The sequence below is a fragment of the Ranitomeya variabilis genome, chromosome 4 (assembly GCF_051348905.1).
Source record: "Ranitomeya variabilis isolate aRanVar5 chromosome 4, aRanVar5.hap1, whole genome shotgun sequence".
In the NCBI taxonomy this organism is placed as follows: domain Eukaryota; kingdom Metazoa; phylum Chordata; class Amphibia; order Anura; family Dendrobatidae; genus Ranitomeya; species Ranitomeya variabilis.
Genome location: NC_135235.1, coordinates 223,959,101 through 223,977,727, shown reverse-complemented (window position 1 = coordinate 223,977,727; position 18,627 = coordinate 223,959,101). Strand labels below are relative to the sequence as shown.

General features: G+C 47.3%; 1 long non-coding RNA gene across 1 annotated transcript; it reads left to right on the top strand.

Moving 5' to 3' along the window:
• The first annotated feature begins 353 nt into the window (after window positions 1-353).
• LOC143768689 (uncharacterized) lies at window positions 354-17,880 on the top strand. The gene is made up of 3 exons (XR_013213993.1): window positions 354-461; window positions 1,626-1,776; window positions 17,832-17,880. It is a non-coding gene; the product is annotated as an uncharacterized LOC143768689 (long non-coding RNA).
• Window positions 17,881-18,627: the final 747 nt, after the last annotated feature.

The window sequence follows — 18,627 nt, the reverse complement described above, 5'->3', positions numbered from 1 at the left end:
CACAGATTCCGTCTATGGCCGCCATTTACAAAAACCATGCCTTGTGTAGAATGTGGAGCTCTGGAGCCAGTGCAAGGATCGGGTGGGAAGGTAAATTAGATTTCACGCTGCCCACTAGGCCTAATATTAGACTTGTACTCACCTGTTCTGTGAGAGACAGAATTCTTGCTGGTTGGTCGGTGATCAAATACTAATTTCATGCAATAAAATGCAAATTAATTATGTAAGAATCTTACAATGTGATTTTCTGTCTTTTTTTTATTTTTTACATTCTGTCTCTCACAGTTGTATTGTACCTACGATGAAAAATTGCAGACCTCTCCATTCTTTGTAGGTGGGAAAACGTCCAAAATCGTCAATGTATCAAATTCTGTATGCTGATACCCAACTAGACTCCGAAAACCAAGACCATGGGAAAAGCAGATGACTCATGCCAATCCACCAAGGGTCAAGTGTAACAAGTATGTGTTCACCACTACTGGGGATGAAAGTCCAAATTTCCAAATTTTTCGGAAAGCCATTGAGAAAAAGCATTTTCAACTTTCGAAAGACGGGTTACAGATTGTTCTATAGTAATTCAACTTTTCCAAAAACATGGAGGATTCAAGGACTAAAATGCACAATGGTCCAGATTGTTCCACGATATAAACCTATGACGAGTGTAAGAAGTGTGAGATCTGCTCCTGTGACTGCGTGATATTCTAACGCTGCCCCTGGTCCGTGACATTAGAATTTGCTTGAACGTCAAAGATTAGCTTTCCTGTTAATTATCCCTTCCTATACCAGAGAGTTCAAACAGTGTTAATTAACTTCTGCTGGAAAAGTGCTCACATGGTATACGTGTCAATTATAGATAAATGTAGCACTAATGCCCGCGATGAAATCAGAACATTGCACCAGCAAAATGAATGCAGCCCTTCGTTGTGTACCTGCCGACATGACTGCTTCCCGCTGCTCTGTTTTCCATTTTTACAGTCATTTTCCATTTGCAATAACCGCAGATATATTTGATAACAGATGTTAAATTGAGATCATTAACGTTTCCCCGGCAGCTGGAACACAAAAGGGGACCATTAAATGCCTATGGCGAAACGTCAGCTGATTCCAACGGGACCATAGATGCAATGATCACCATTAACAATCTGACCGTCGATAATCGCCATGTCTATGCTACTGGAAAATTCCTCTACTGGTCAAAAGTCCAGAAAATACTCACAGCCATACTCGTTGGTCCTACTGTTGGGATATACTGGTTGTAGGACCAGAAAGGAAGTTTCACAGTGTGAAGACTACAACCAACAGCTCCTCACACCTTAGTTCTCGTGTGACATGAGATTTACTGAAGTCACACCTTAAAGAACTTCTAGGATCTTCTGTGACCCTGGATAGGATTTTGGACTACTTCCAATGTCATGAATGTGAATGAGAAGGTCCTTGAGATTCACTTGGACTGATTATGCTCCTCTCTCTTTTGTGGTAGAACACCAAGATCTGCTCTGTCTGGCCTCCAGAGAGGGTCATCGTAAAGGAAGTCATGCATGGTGATGATTTCAGAATTGTGTTTTCGTGAAATCCATTTACCGTATGTGAATTCTGATGCGTAGAAGTATTTTTATATATACCAGAGACCGTCAAAACCAGGAACGTGGTTGGACAGGAAACCGCTGGGATTCTTTAGATGTGGCAACTGTACCAGATGTGGTGTTATGTCCCAAGGAAAGACATTTACAAGTGCTTCTAACAACAAGGTCTTTTATCTGAGAGATTTCGGAAACTGTAAGTCCTCTGGTGTAGTCTACAAAGCGACCTGCACCTGTCCGCTAGACTATATAGGCAAAACCCTGAGGGAGCTCAGGGTTAGGGTTGGCGAGCACCTGGGGGATATCAGGCATAAACGGGATACCCCGGTGGCTCGTCATATGAACAACTGCCATGGTGGTAATCTCCGTGAGATCTCATTCAGTATGATTGAATTGGTCAAACCAAAAATCAGAGGGGGTGATTTAGATAAGATCATACTGAGGAGAGAGACGGAGTGGATATACAGAATGCAGTCATTGTCCCCAAAGGGGCTGAATGAATGTCTGTCTTATACCTGTTTTATTTGAATAATATCTGTGAGAATACCTGTTGGTTTGTTTCTGCCGTATAGGAATGATAATGAAGAATTGGAATATTGTCCGTACTAGTCCCATATCCCCAAATAGTGCATGCTTGTGCATGTTCCCGATTATAGGGGTATTAATTATTTTCATTAATATTAGTTATATATTTATAGGCGTTTAATTTTTCCCAGCTCCATTACCATTAGGGCATAAATATGAATTTATATTTTTAATTGTTTGGAATTGATAATATATCTTCAGTTTCGTGTGTATATGTGTATAGCTATTTGAGTGTTCTCATATAACCGGGAGTAACATGCTATTACATAAATAATTAGCAATAAAGTCGACTGATTTTACATCGGCATAGAAAGTGTACACCCAGTTATTAATATTATGCAAACTCGCTGTGACACGCATGATATGTGATGGATTTGTGCCATATACATTAGGAGTGCGCATGAACAATTATAATAGAGTGTACATTTGTGGTAACTAGTTACACCTAATCAATAGTATTTGCGCAAACTCTCTGTGAAACGCAAGCTGGGAGGCTGCGTGCCATATAAATCAGTAATGCGCATGAGCAGAAAAAACCGGTATGTGTGTACCTAAATACAATGTTAACCGGAAGTAAATATCGGGCTAGAACGTAGAAATAATAATAACTACACTGAGCACTGATTGAAGTATGGCATCCAATAGAAAAGAAGATTTAACTGATGGTATTGGTATTTTGCCTGTTACTGGGTATAGAACGTTGTCTTGACCCGGATGTAGTTCCGCTTTATCCTTGTGTGGGCGGGGCCTATTACGGCGCATGGATTCAAGGTTATTTGTACCTGCACAGCTTTTACCGCCGGCTTATGCTATCCATCTATATGGCATCCGGTGGCATTGATAACCACATTATCCCCTCCTGAGGAACCGTGCTAACGGGGAAACGCGTCGGGGGCAATACCAACACACGCTAAGTCACTTTAACTTCTATTTTGTGTATTAACACATTTGGATCCTTTTGGGCTGGTCCCTTTGTTATTATATATGTGACATTGGTATGTCCATTATTGGCATGGGACAGATATAGTTATTGATGGACTGAATGACACTAATGGATTATCGTTTAGCTGTGTGGTGGATTATCTATATAGCATTTGGAGGCACCTGTTTTATCTAATTTATTTACTGTCTGCATTTTGTATTTGATATATTCTATCTTTTCACCACTGTTCTCCACTATATTGTTTTCCCTCCTATATATATAGGGACATTGTAGGGGAGAGAGGGATAGCCTGCGTTGAGTGGGGGCGCCAAAAAATCGCTTCTTAGGGTGCCAACCTCCACAGCAAGGCAGGCGAGAACAGTAGGTGGTAGTACAGTATTTTAATAGGTGATCATTTATGTGGTGTTTATTGCACATTATAACAAACCAAGGTTTGTCTTGGGTCAGGTTTTTATATTTATTAGGTATTAAAAGCTAAGTTTTAAAGGGATTATATGTGCACAACGGTTTTTGATTAGTCCCTATTCATTGTCTAATTTCTTGATGCGTAGAAGTATCATGAGAATAACGTGATTCTGTAGTGTAAAAATAAATCCAAACAGTTAACATGCCTGAGGTTGACTTTTTGCATTTTAGATCTGGAATAAATTTATTTTCTCTAGAGGAGAGATAATTTGCAGGAGGTAATACTATCTGTACTTACTGTAAATAATTTACACTATGAGATAGGTACTATTAACAGCACCTACATAATTTACAGGACAATTCAAGGAGGTAGTACTATCAGTGCCTTCATAACATACAAGTAGAGAAAAGGAGGTAGTACGGTCAGTGACTACATAATTTACAGGTAGAGACAAGGAGGTAGTACTATCAGTGACTACATAATATATAGGAATAGACAAGGCAGTAGTACTATCAGTACTTACCTAATTTACAGTAAGAGAAAAGGAGGTAGTACTATCAGTACCTACATAATTTACAGGTAGAGACAAGGAGGTAGTACTATCAGTGACTACATAATATATAGGAATAGACAAGGCAGTAGTACTATCAGTACCTACCGAATTTACAGTAAGAGAAAAGGAGGTAGTACTATCAGTACCTACATAATTTACAGGAAGAGACAGGGCGGTAGTACGGTCAGTGACTACATAATTTACAGGAAGAGACAAGAAGGTAGTTCGGTCAGTGACTACATAATTTACAGGTAGAGACAAGGAGGTAGTACTATCGGTGACTACATAATATACAGGAACAGACAAGGCAGTAGTGCTATCAGTACCTACCTAATTTACAGTAAGAGACAAGGAGGTAGTACTATCAGTGACTACATAATTTACAGGAAGAGACAGGGAGGTAGTACTATCAGCATTTACATAGTTTACAGGAAGACACAGGGAGATAGTACTATCAGTACCTATGCAATAGGCAGAAAGAGACAGGAAGATAGTACTATCAGTACTCATATAATATACCAGAAGAGACAGGGAGATAGTACCGTCACTTATCCATATAATATACAGGAAGAAAATAGGAGGTAGCACTATCGGTACCTATATCATACACAGGAAGAGACAGGGAAATAATACTATCAGTATCTGCACAATATACATGAAGAGGCATAGAGATAATACTATCAGTACCTATATAATATGCAGGAATAAATAGTGCTATGAGAATCTTAATAATATTCTGTGAGAGACAGGGAGGTAGTACTATCAATGCCTACATAATTAACAAGAAGATATAGAGAGATAGTAATTTCAGTATCTATATAATCGGGAAGATACAATGAGTTAATACTATCATTACCTATATAACATACAGGAACAGACAGGGAGGTAATACCATATGTGATTAAATAATTTATACTAAGAAATAGGATCATAGTTCCGTGAGAACTTACAAAATTTTCAGGATGAGACAGGGATGTAGTACTATCATTACCTACATAACCTACAGTGACATTCAGGTTGAAACCTTAGCTATGACTAAATTATTCCAAAAAGATACAGGGAGGAAGTACTATCTGTACTTGGATTATTTACAGGCAGACACAAGTAGGCTGTACTACCTGTGTCTAAATAACACATACTGATTAGTGTTGAGCGATACTTTCCGATATCGGAAAGTATCGGTATCGGAAAGTATCGGCCGATACCGTCAAAATATCGGATCTAATCCGATACCGATACCCGATCCCAATGCAAGTCAATGGGACGAAAATATCGGAATTAAAATAAACCCTTTATAAACTTGTAGGTTCATTCTACATGAAGGAAAACAACTAAGAATAATGTAGGATGTATTGGGGGACGTGGCGGAGATATTAAAGGCACAGAGGTTTAGCCCAATGTAATAGAATAGCAGGATTTTTTTTTTTTTATGACGTTCGGCGGTAGAAAGATTTTGACTATGTTAATTTTTTTTTTATTTTGTCAGATATTGATGTTTCACTACTTCCACGCCCTTCACCTTCTTTTTTACTTCTCCCACACTTTCTTCTTCATTATCCTCATCATCAGCTTCTTTGACATCAACTTCTTCACCTTATTCATCTTCTTCTTCATCTTCTACCTATTATTTTTTTGGTTACATTGTTCATATTCTTTTTATTTTACTATTATCTTCATCATATTCTACTTCTTCATCATATTCTTATTTGTGACAGGCATTCCCGTAGTTGTTATCTATAAAAGTTTGAAGATTACACCTTCCGTTCTGCCTGTCACAAAAGAGTTACATTTGTCCGCGTTCAGTTTGGCCTGCAGCATCAGGCTTTATCCAGGGGCACCACGAGGAGGAACGGACTCACCCCCATACACTGCTTAGTCTTCTTCTGCTTATAATTTAGATAATATTTTTTGCTCTGATATTTAGTGTTATGCTTAATGTTCTTCTGCTCTTTGTTCTGCAGCCTCTTGTTCTTCTGCTTCTCGGTCTTCCAGGTCGTCGTCGTCTCCAGGGTCGTCGTCTCCGGGGTCGTCGTCATCGGGGTGGTCTTCAGGGTCGTCGTCTCCGGGGTCGTCGTCGTCATCGGGGTGGTCTTCAGGGTCATCGTCTCCAGGGTCGTCGTCATCACGGTGGTTGTCGTCTCTGGTGTCGTCGTCATCTTAGGGGTGGTCTTCCGGGTCATCGTGTTTAGTCTCTTGAACTTGGAAATGTAGCAGAAGGTACAAGAAGGCTGAGAAAATGCCGAGAACCAGCTGATGGAACAGGAACTCGGATGGCTACCCGAAGGTCCAAGAGCCAATGGAACTACCGAGGACCAGCTGACGTTACTGGAACCCGGTTACTAAGCAGGAGGTACCCGTGCCTGAAAGCACTACCAAGGACCACCTGACGTTGGTGGAACTCGGATACCCAGAGAGAGGCACCTAAGCCAAAGGCTCTGCCCGGAACCAGCTGACGGTACTGGAACCAGGATGGGGAGCAGAAGGTACAAGAGCAAAAGACACTGCCGAGAACCAGCTGACGGTGCTGGAACCCGGATGGGTAGCCGAAGGTCCAAGAGCCAATGGAACTACCGAAGACCAGCTGACGTTACTGGAACCCGGTTACTAAGCAGGAGGTACCCGTGCCTGAAAGCACTACCAAGGACCACCTGACGTTGGTGGAACTCGGATACCCAGAGGGAGGCACCTAAGCCAAAGGCTCTGCCCGGAACCAGCTGACGGTACTGGAACCAGGATGGGGAGCAGAAGGTACAAGAGCAAGTGTCTGCGTGGCTTTTGCAGGACACGATGCCGGCTGCACAGCAGGGGAACAGCTGGCGGTGCTGAACCCCACTGACACATTGGCTGGTGTTTTTCTCTGTGCAGCTAGCAGTACCGGGCCCCAACTGGCGGTGTTAGAGCCCGGGGTCAGCAGGAGGAGGAGATGGAGCAGAGTGTAGGCCGAAGCCTGCACTGGCGGCAGCTTTGGGTCTGTTGTGCCTGCGTGGCAGTTGCAGGACACGTTGCCGGCTGCACAGCAGGGGAACAGCTGGCGGTGCTGAACCCCACTGACACATTGGCTGGTGTTTGGCTCTGTGCAGCTAGCAGTACCGGGCCCCAACTGGCGGTGTTGGAGCCCGGGCTCTGCAGGGGGAGCAGAGTGTAGGCCGAAGCCTACTTGAACCAATTTCAAAGGTAACCTTTAACCCCCCCTCAGGGGTTACAAAGTAGAAGAGCCACAGCTTATGCAGCAGTAGTGCTGCACAAGTCAAAGGTTGCTCTTTTAATTTTGCTCCTTGCACACGCTGAATGAAACACGTATAACATTTAGCCCTTTATACAGTCAAACTGTGTTGGAGGCGCGAGTTCCCTTTGTAATGAGACGCAGCACAGATGTCAAGAATCCCACCTTGGTGCTGGGTGCAGCCTCCTGAGCGTTGTTATTTGCTGTACAGGAGTCTGCGCTGTCGTGTTATCCCCTGGCCTAGCGCTGTTAGCGCTGCCCATCTTCTGACATCATTTAATGTCGGCCGGTGCGGTTCGCGATGACCATGAATCCCAGCCCCGCAGTGTCTTAACATTGTTAAAACACTGCGGGGCTGGGATTCATGGCCTGGCGCAGCACATATGTTCGCCTCTCACACTCGGGTCCTTACACCCGCTTCAGACTGTGCGGCGTCAGCTGATCCCTTATCGCATGCCACGGCCATGAAGCCGCACAGTCTGAAGAAGGCGGAAGGAGATGAGGGACAGGCGAACTGATGCACTGCTCATGCCCATCAATCACACCCTTGCAGTCCCAAGAAATAAGACACCGAGGGGCGTTGTGTGGGTCAGGGCGGCCGCAGAGGCGCAGGCAGCCAAACAATGATGCCAGAAGACGGGCAGCGCTACCAAGGGGGTTGCAGCGTGTCATTACAAAGGAAAGTCACACCCCCGGGACGGTTAAATGGTCACACAGAGGACACATTTCAGACGTGTTTTCAGTTCCACATGTGCGAGGAGAATACGTTTATGAGCCACCTTGCACACATGCAGCATTACCGCTGTACAAGGTGGCCTTAAAAACGTACAAACGCCTGGGGGAGGGGGGACAGGTTCCCTTCAATTTCAGTTCTTGTGTCTGCGTGGCTTTTGCAGGACACGATGCCGGCTGCACAGCAGGGGAACAGCTGGCGGTGCTGAACCCCACTGACACATTGGCTGGTGTTTTTCTCTGTGCAGCTAGCAGTACCGGGCCCCAACTGGCAGTGTTAGAGCCCGGGGTCAGCAGGAGGAGGAGATGGAGCAGTGTGTAGGCCGAAGCCTGCACTGGCGGCAGCTTTGGGTCTGTTGTGCCTGCGTGGCTGTTGCAGGACACGTTGCCGGCTGCACAGCAGGGGAACAGCTGGCGGTGCTGAACCCCACTGACACATTGGCTGGTGTTTGGCTCTGTGCAGCTAGCAGTACCGGGCCCCAACTGGCGGTGTTGGAGCCCGGGCTCTGCAGGGGGAGCAGAGTGTAGGCCGAAGCCTACTTGAACCAATTTCAAAGGTAACCTTTAACCCCCCCTCAGGGGTTACAAAGTAGAAGAGCCACAGCTTATGCAGCAGTAGTGCTGCACAAGTCAAAGGTTGCTCTTTTAATTTTGCTCCTTGCACACGCTGAAAGGAACACGTATAACATTTAGGCCCTTACACAGTCAAACTGATTTTGAGGCGTGAGTTCCCTTCGTAAAGAGACGCAGTACAGCTGGCAAAAATGCCACCTTGGTGCTTTGCGCGGCCTCCTGAGCATCGTTATTTGTTGCACAGGAGTCTGCGCTGTCGTGTTATCCCTTGGCCTTGCGCTGTTAGTGCTGCCCGTCCTCTGACATCATTTGATGTCGGCCGGTGCGGTTCGCAATGCCCATGAATCCCAGCCCCGCAGTGTCTTGACATAGTTAAAACACTGCGGGGCTGGGATTCATGGCCTGGCGCAGTACATATGTTCGCCTCTCGCTTGGGTTCTTACACCTGCTTCAGACTATGTGGCGTCAGCTGATCCCTTATCGCATGCCACGGCCATGAAGCCGCACAGTCCGAAGAAGGCGGAAGGAGATGAGGGACAGGCGAAGAAATGCACCGTTCATGCCCGTCAATCACACCCTCACAGTCAAAATAAATAAGACACCGAGGGGCGTTGTGTGGGGCAAGGCGGCCGCAGAGGCGCACCCAGCCAAACAATGATGCCAGAAGACGGGCAGCGTTACCAAGGAGCTTGTTGCGTGTCAATACAAAGGAAAATCACACCTGAGGGACGTTTTAATGGTCACAGAGGACACATTTTAGACGTGTTCAGTTCCACGAGTGCAAGGAGAATACGTTTCTGAGCCACCTTGCACACATGCAGCATTACTGCTGTACAAGGTGGCTGTAAAACATAGAAACACCTGGGGGAGGGGGGACAGGTTCCCTTCAATTTCAGTTCTTGTGTCTGCGTGGCGGTTGCAGGACACGTTGCCGGCTATACAGCAGGGGAACAGCTGGCGGTGGTGAACCCCACTGACACATTGGCTGGTGTTTTTCTCTGTGCAGCTAGCAGTACCGGGCCCCAACTGGCGGTGTTAGAGCCCGGGGTCAGCAGGAGGAGGAGATGGAGCAGAGTGTAGGCCGAAGCCTGCACTGGCGGCAGCTTTGGGTCTGTTGTGCCTGCGTGGCAGTTGCAGGACACGTTGCCGGCTGCACAGCAGGGGAACAGCTGGCGGTGCTGAACCCCACTGACACATTGGCTGGTGTTTGGCTCTGTGCAGCTAGCAGTACCGGGCCCCAACTGGCGGTGTTAGAGCCCGGGGTCAGCAGGAGGAGGAGATGGAGCAGAGTGTAGGCCGAAGCCTGCACTGGCGGCAGCTTTGGGTCTGTTGTGCCTGCGTGGCTGTTGCAGGACACGTTGCCGGCTGCACAGCAGGGGAACAGCTGGCGGTGCTGAACCCCACTGACACATTGGCTGGTGTTTTTCTCTGTGCAGCTAGCAGTACCGGGCCCCAACTGGCGGTGTTGGAGCCCGGGCTCTGCAGGGGGAGCAGAGTGTAGGCCGAAGCCTAATTGAACCAATTTCAAAGGTAACCTTTAACCCCCCCTCAGGGGTTACAAAGTAGAAGAGCCACAGCTTATGCAGCAGTAGTGCTGCACAAGTCAAAGGTTGCTCTTTTAATTTTGCTCCTTGCACACGCTGAAAGGAACACATATAACATTTAGGCCCTTACACAGTCAAACTGATTTTGAGGCGTGAGTTCCCTTCATAAAGAGACGCAGTACAGCTGGCAAAAATGCCACCTTGGTGCTTTGCGCGGCCTCCTGAGCATTATTTGTTGCACAGGAGTCTGCGCTTTTGTGTTATCCCTTGGCCTTGGGCTGTTAGCGCTGACCATCCTCTGACATCATGTTATGTCGGCTGTTGCGGTTTGCGATGACCATGCATCCCAGCCCCCCAGTGTGTTAACATTGTTAAAACACTGCGGGGCTGGGATTCATGGCCTGGCGCAGTACATATGTTCGCCTCTCACACTCGGGTCCTTACACCCGCTTCAGACTGTGCGGCGTCAGCTGATCCCTTATCGCATGCCGCGGCCATGAAGCCGCACAGTCTGAGGAAGGCGGAAGGAGATGAGGGACAGGCGAAGAAATGCACCGTTCATGCCCATCAATCACACCTTCGCAGTCCAAATAAATAAGACACCGAGGGGCGTTGTGTGGGGCAAGGCGGCCGCAGAGGCGCAGGCAGCCAAACAATGATATCAGAAGACGGGCAGCGCTACCAAGGAGCTTGTTGCGTGTCAATACAAAGGAAAATCACACCTGAGGGACGTTTTAATGGTCGCAGAGGACTCATTTTTAGACGTGTTCACTTCAACATGGGCAAGGAGATTAAGTTTCTGAGCCACCTTGCACACATGCAGCATTACTGTCGTACAAGGTGGCTGTAAAACGTAAAAACGCCTGGGGGAGGGGGGACAGGTTTCCTTCAATTTCAGTTCTTGTGTCTGCGTGGCTGTTGCAGGACACGTTGCCGGCTACACAGCAGGGGAACAGCTGGCGGTGCTGAACCCCACTGACACATTGGCTGGTGTTTGGCTCTGTGCAGCTAGCACATCTGGGCCCCAACTGGCGGTGTTAGAGCCCAGGGTCAGCAGGAGGAGGAGAGGGAGCAGAGTGTAGGCCGAAGCCTGCACTGGAGCAAGTTGAAAGGGAAACTTTAAACCCCCCCCCCCCAGGCGTTTGTAGCTGAAAGAGCCATCGTGTACAGCACTAATGCTGGAAAAGGTAAACTTAGCTCTTTTAATTATGGTCCTTGCACATGCTGAACCTAACACTTATAAAAAGTGTCCCCTCCTACCGTGATACCTTCCGGTAGGTGGAACTTTCCTTTGTGATGTGACGCAGCACAGCCGTCATTCTTACCCCCTTGGCGCCGTGCGCCGCCTCCTCAGCATTGTTTGAATCAGTCCCGGAGCCTGCGCTCTTAGGTTAGCCCTTGGCCATGCACACATTTTGCGCTGCCCGTCTTCTGACATCATTTGGTGTCAGGCTGGCTGCGCCTGTGCGGCCGCGCTGGCCGAGAGCCCGCCTCGTACTGTCTTCTGATTTAATCCCACTGGGGGCCTGAGATCCATGGACATGCGCAGTGCATATCTGAACCTCCACCTCTCACTCATCTCCCTACGGCTTCTTCTGACTGTGCGGTGTCACGGCCGTGGCATGCTATTAGGGACCAGCTGACACCGCACAGTTTGAATAAGCCGTAGGGAGATGAGTGAGAGGTGGAGGTTCAGATATGCACTGCGCATGTCCATGGATCTCTGGCCCCCAGTGGGATTAAATCAAAAGAGACAGTACGAGGCGGGCTCTCGGCCAGCGTGGCCGCACAGGCGCAGCCAGCCTGACACGAAATGATGTCAGAAGACGGGCAGCGCAAAATGTGTGCATGGCCAAGGGCTAACCTAACAGCGCAGGCTCCGGGACTGATTCAAACAACGTTGAGGAGGCGGCGCACGGCGCCAAGGGGGTAAGAATGACGGCTGTGCTGCGTCACATCACAAAGGAAAGTTCCACCAACCGGACGGTATCACGGTAGGAGGGGACACTTTTCATAAGTGTTAGGATCAGCATGTGCAAGGAGCACCACGAAAAGAGGCACTTTTTCCCTTTGCATCATTACTGCTGCACAAGGTGGCTCCTTCAGTAACAAACGCCTGGGGGGGGGGACAGGTTCCCTTAAATTTAACTTGTTGTGCCTGCGTGGCGGTCGCAGTACACGTTGCCGGCTGCACAGCAGGGGAACAGCTGGCGGTGCTGAACCCCACTAACACATTGGCGAGGTGTTTGGCTCTGTGCGGACAGCACTTCTGGACGGCAACTAGCGGTGTTGGAGCCCAGGGACAGGTGGAGGAGGAGGAGGTAGGAGGAGGTAGGAGGGATTGCCACACACACAGCTGGGGAACAGCTGACGTTACTGAACCCCAATAACAGAGGAGCGACTGTTGGGACTGTGCGTACAGCACTACCAGGCAACAACTAGCGGTGTTGGAGCCCAGGGACAGGTGGAGGAGGAGGAGGTGGAGGAGGTAGGAGGGATTGCCACACACACAGCAGGGGAACAGCTGACGTTACTGAACCCCAATAACAGAGGAGGGACTGTTGGGACTGTGCGTACAGCACTACCAGGCAACAACTAGCGGTGTTGGAGCCCAGGGACAGGTGGAGGAGGAGGTAGGAGGAGGTAGGAGAGATTGCCACACACACAGCAGGGGAACAGCTGACGTTACTGAACCCCAATAACAGAGGAGGGACTGTTGGGACTGTGCGTACAGCACTACCAGGCAACAACTAGCGGTGTTGGAGCCCAGGGACAGGTGGAGGAGGAGGTGGAGGAGGTAGGAGGGATAGCCACACACACAGCAGGGGAACAGCTGACGTTACTGAACCCCAATAACAGAGGAGCGACTGTTGGGACTGTGCGGACAGCACTTCTGGACGGCAACTAGCGGTGTTGCAGCCCAGGGACAGGTGGAAAAGCAGAGGAACACAATGTAGGCCGAAGCCTGAGAAAGTCGAAAGGGAACCTTTAACCCCCCCCCCCAAGGCGTTTGTAGCTGAAAGAGCCAGCTTGTGCAGCACAAAAGATGCAAAAGGAAAAGGTGGCTCTTTTCATCATGCTCCTTGCAAACACAGAACTAAACACTTATAAAATGTGTCCCCTGAAACCGTGAAACCGTCCCGGAGGTGGGACTTTCCTTCGTAATATGACGCAGCACAGCCGTCATTCCTACCCCCCCGGCGCCGCGCCCCGGCTCCTCAGCGTAGTTTGATTCCGTCCCGGAGCCTGCGCTGTTATGTTATCCCTTGGCCAGGCACACTTAGCGCTGCCCATCTTCTGACATCATTTGGTGTCAGGCTGGCTGCGCCTGTGCGGCCGCGCTGGCCGAGAGCCCGCCTCGCAGTGTCTTCTGATTTTATCCCACTGGGGGCCTGGGATCCATGGCCATGCGCAGTGCATATCCTCGCCTCTCACTCCCCTCCCTACGGCTTCTTAAGACTGTGCGGTGTCACGGCCGTGGCATGCTATTAGGGACCAGCTGACACCGAACAGTCTGAAGAAGCCATAGGGAGATGAGTGAGAGGTGGAGGTTCAGATATGCACTGCGCATGTCCATGGATCCCAGGCCCCCAGTGGGATTAAATCAGAAGACACTGCGAGGCGGGCTCTCGGCCAGCGCGGCCGCACAGGCGCAGCCATCCTGACACCAAATGATGCCAGAAGACGGGCAGCGCTAAGTGTGCCTGGCCACGGGATAACATAACAGCGCAGGCTCCGGGACGGAATCAAACAACGCTGAGGAGCCGGGGCGCGGCGCCTGGGGGGGAGGAATGACGGCTGTGCTGCGTCATATTACGAAGGAAAGTCCCACCTCCGGGACGGTTTTACGGTATCAGTGGACACATTTTATAAGTGTTAAGTTCTGCGTGTGCAAGGAGCTAAACCAAAATAGCTACCTTTTCCTTGTGCAGCATTACTGCTGCACAAGGTGGCTCTTTCAGTAACAAACGCCTTGGGGGGGGGGGGACAGATTCCCTTACATTTCAGTTGTTGTGTCAGCGTGGCGGTCGCATGACACATTGCCGGCTACACACCTGGGGATCAGCTGACGTTACTGAAACCCAATAACACTGGGTCGTATGTTTTGACTGTGCAGACGGCACTTCTGAGCCTCAACTGGCGGTGTTGGAGCCCAGGAATTTAAGTTCAGGTGGTAGAAAGATGAACACAACAGGAGACCTGGATAACGTATACAGTGACCTAATTATTTAATCAGGAGGAGGAGTGGCAAATTCCTGCGAGATCCAGGCCTTGTTCATTTTCAGGAAAGTAAGCCGGTCAACGTTATCGGAGGATAGTCGCATGCGACGGTCAGTTAGTACACCACCTGCAGCACTAAAGACACGTTCCGATAATACACTGGCCGCAGGGCAAGACAGCACCTCCAATGCATACTGGCTTAGCTCTGGCCATGTATCCAGCTTTGAGACCCAAAACTTGAAAGGGGAAGAGCCGTCTGGGAGTACAGCAAGAGGACAAGACATGTAGTCTGTCACCATCTGACGGAACCGTTGCCTCCTGCTGACTGGAGCCGTCTGTGATGGTGTAGACTTTTGTGGGGGGCACAGAAAACTGTGCCACAGTTGGGCCATACTGGTCTTGCCTTGGGCAGAGGCACTGCTTCTGCTCCCTCTTTGTGCAGAGCCTCCACCACTGCCTGGACGCACTGAGCTGCTTTGGAATGCACTAGCAGCACTTCTCTCAGTTGGAATGGAGAAGATGATGGAATTGACCAGTGTGTCTTGGTACTCCCGCATTTTTCGCTCCCGGTTCAACGGTGTGATGAGGCTTTCTACGTTGTCCCGGTAGCGAGGATCGAGGAGGGTGAACACCCAATAATCAGACATGTTGAGAATGTGGGCGATGCGGCGGTCGTTTCTCAGGCACTGCAGCATGTAATCCACCAGAGAAGCAATCATGAGGAAGAACGCCAAAGCACTCACCGGTCTTGCAGTTCAGGAAATCTTTATTGATTCATATACAAAACATGAAATTTCTTCACGGCACACGGGAGGACAAAGTGCAGAGTGCAGCGGACGAGACAACGGCCGTTTCGCGCTTAGAACAGCGCTTCAACGGGTCTAAGTCAGAGGGGAAATGACGCCAGTATACATAGGTGAGTGTCATCAATCACCACCTGTGTCAAGATCCCACCTGACCAATCAACAGTGCAAATAACATTAAAAACAATTAAAATAGCATCTTACAGCAACAAAACATATATTCAATATCACACTACGAACTACTATACATACAGAATTTTTTAATATACACAAAACTCCGGCATATAACATTGACACATTGGTACATAATAGGCTAACTAACAATCAGACCACTTGGTTAGATCGTGCTGTTCCTAAAGGCAATTTTCGGTGTGGCCATTGTAAATATTGTTGTTCACATATTGTAAGTCAGACTCTCAATATCGGCCCCATTACACATACTGTACAACAATTTATCTCCTGCAGGACAGATTACGTGGTTTACGTCTTGTTCTGTCCCTGCAAGAGATATTATATCGGCAAAACCATACGCAAATTATTCGTACGCTTTAGAGAACATTTGAGATCGATCATCACAGGGAAAGGTGTCCCTAGATTGATCCAACATATAAGAGAGAGCCACGGAGGAAATCCGGAAGTACTGACCTTCGCAGGGGTAGAAAGAGTCTGTCTCCCCGCACAGGGAGGCGACCTCCATAAACTCCTATTACGCTCAGAAGCCAAATGGATCATGCGCACTAAAGCTATGGGTACAGCCGGTATGAATGATAGAGTGGACATGTCCATTTTTTTGTGAAGTGTTGCTACAAAGCCTCTGTGATGTACTAATATTCTGCTAAGTTCTGATAATAATGATAATTTCTCGATGTTTTCTATTTGCTTAAGGATTGGTATTCCCTTATATCTATATTGATAGAATAACTCCAGTTTCTCTAAGGCTTTTCTTATTTTCCTCTTTCCCTGACAGATTGTTTTACATCTAGCAAACATTATGGGAAGAAGATAAATTATAATATCCGAAAATAACATTTTATGTTATATGCCGGAGTTTTGTGTATATTAAAAAATTCTGTATGTATAGTAGTTCGTAGTGTGATATTGAATATATGTTTTGTTGCTGTAAGATGCTATTTTAATTGTTTTTAATGTTATTTGCACTGTTGATTGGTCAGGTGGGATCTTGACACAGGTGGTGATTGATGACACTCACCTATGTATACTGGCGTCATTTCCCCTCTGACTTAGACCCGTTGAAGCGCTGTTCTAAGCGCGAAACGGCCGTTGTCTCGTCCGCTGCACTCTGCACTTTGTCCTCCCGTGTGCCGTGAAGAAATTTCATGTTTTGTATATGAATCAATAAAGATTTCCTGAACTGCAAGACCGGTGAGTGCTTTGGCGTTCTTCCTCATGATTGCTTCTCTCATGGACTTTTTTGCCTGACGCTAGCACCTCCGCTCTTTGCTGTATTATCTGGTACGTTTGCACAGACTCCACGTGACATTGTCTCCACGCCAGGGGGGCTGTGCTGCTATATTTCTTTCTGACTTTTATGTTGATTGTCTTCAGTTCACACAGCATGCACGCCCCGTTTTAGACTTCCGTGGAACAATAGTCTGTTTTACTCATTGCATTGAGTTGTATATTATGGAACCAGAAACAGCACCGATTAGAGGCAGCCTACAAGCCGGCCGGGAGGACGCTACTAATTATTTTAAAGAGTGCGAATTTGCGGATGAAGTGCATATACTCAGCACAAAATCCTTAGAATATAAACTAACTAATCTCTCAGAGAGAGAGATTCGTCTCTTCTGGACCAATAACTCGCTACAGTCTTATGTGGACAATAAGCGAGTCCCCAGAGGTTTACGTGTGTGGAAGGAGATTTCCCACCACGGCGGTGATGCATCTTTTAAAACCGAATGGGAACAGATTATGTTGAAATGTTCCGAAGATTTATTGAAGTTAGTTTTAAAATCTAATATGCAGAACTACGAACTACTGAATACAGATATTTTGAAAACACAAACGGAATTACGCCAGAGATTATCGGACACTCAATGGATTGCTTTTAATAAAAAACTAGACTCTAGATTACTTTTGGTACAAGCCGACACCAAACAGAGGAAGAGAGATAAATTTTTGCGAGACAAAAATGACTATGAATCTGGTAATGTTTTCACTTGGGGGAAAATGTTGAAAGAAAATCGCGGCAGACAGTCCCCCGGAACCAACTTTAAACAACGCAAACGAAATTTCAATAGAAAGAAAAAAACTTTTCAACAGAACAGCAGGGATTATTTAACCACCGAATCTGAATCGAGTTTGAGTGAAAATATGTCTACTAACTTTGATTCCTCAGAAGAAACTACCATGGAGAATCAGGCGATCGCCCCAGTCCCTTTAGGAGGAAAACGAGGAGGGGCAAACGGAAATTCAGGCCCCGAATGGCGACGCAAGAGAAAATGGGTCTCCTGGAGACAGGAGAGATATTAAGAACTCCACCTGGGGATTTAGTAGTAAACTTGACACCTCGGGTTCTGGACTCAGCGCAATTATCGTTATTATCTAAGGGCTTGAATTATTGTGTACCTAATAAGTTTGATTTTGTCTCTTTTCAAATTGATTTATTTAAGGCCACTAGAAAAATGCATCTTTATAAATTCTTCAGGGCCAACAACACGGCATCAACACCTCTGGAAGGAGAACATCCCTGTAAGGTAGGACCTTTGGGTTTTATGGCTAATGCACAACAAGATGTCTTGGCTGACCTCTATGAGGATGCCAGAAGTCTACTTAGCCTAAATAATCCGTCCATAGACAAAACCATTTTCTCTCGCTATGATAATACTCCGTTCCTTGGGGGAGTACCCTCCTCATACATGCCCCCCACTTCTCCAGGTAACATGATTGACCTATTCGAGACTTTAGTCTTGAAAGATGTTGAAGCCCTCATATATAAACAAGCTCCATCTAATTTGACCCGAGATGAAAATAAGGCCTTAAAAGAGATGGCTGGGTGGTCTGATGTCATTATCCGTCCCGCCGACAAGGGCGGAAAAACAGTCTTGTTACCTAGAGAAGTATATGTAGCTGAAGCGGAACGTCAACTATCTGACAGATCTATTTATACCAAATTACAGAGTGATCCCACTCTCAGATTCAAAGGTGAATTGTGCACGTTTCTTAGAAAAGCAGTTGAAAGTGGTGTTATTCCACAAAGAAAAGCAGAAAAATTGTTGCCCAATTTTCCTACCAAACCTCATTGGTACTACCTGCCAAAAATTCACAAGTCACTCATAGCTCCACCTGGGAGACCGATTGTGGCAGGTATAGGATCTCTCACGGAACCTTTATCCCAATATATAGATTGGCTTTTACGTCCCCTCTTGGTTGATGTTCCATCATATATTAAGGATACTAATTCCTTCTTGAAATTGATACAGGAATTTGAATGGCGGCCGGGG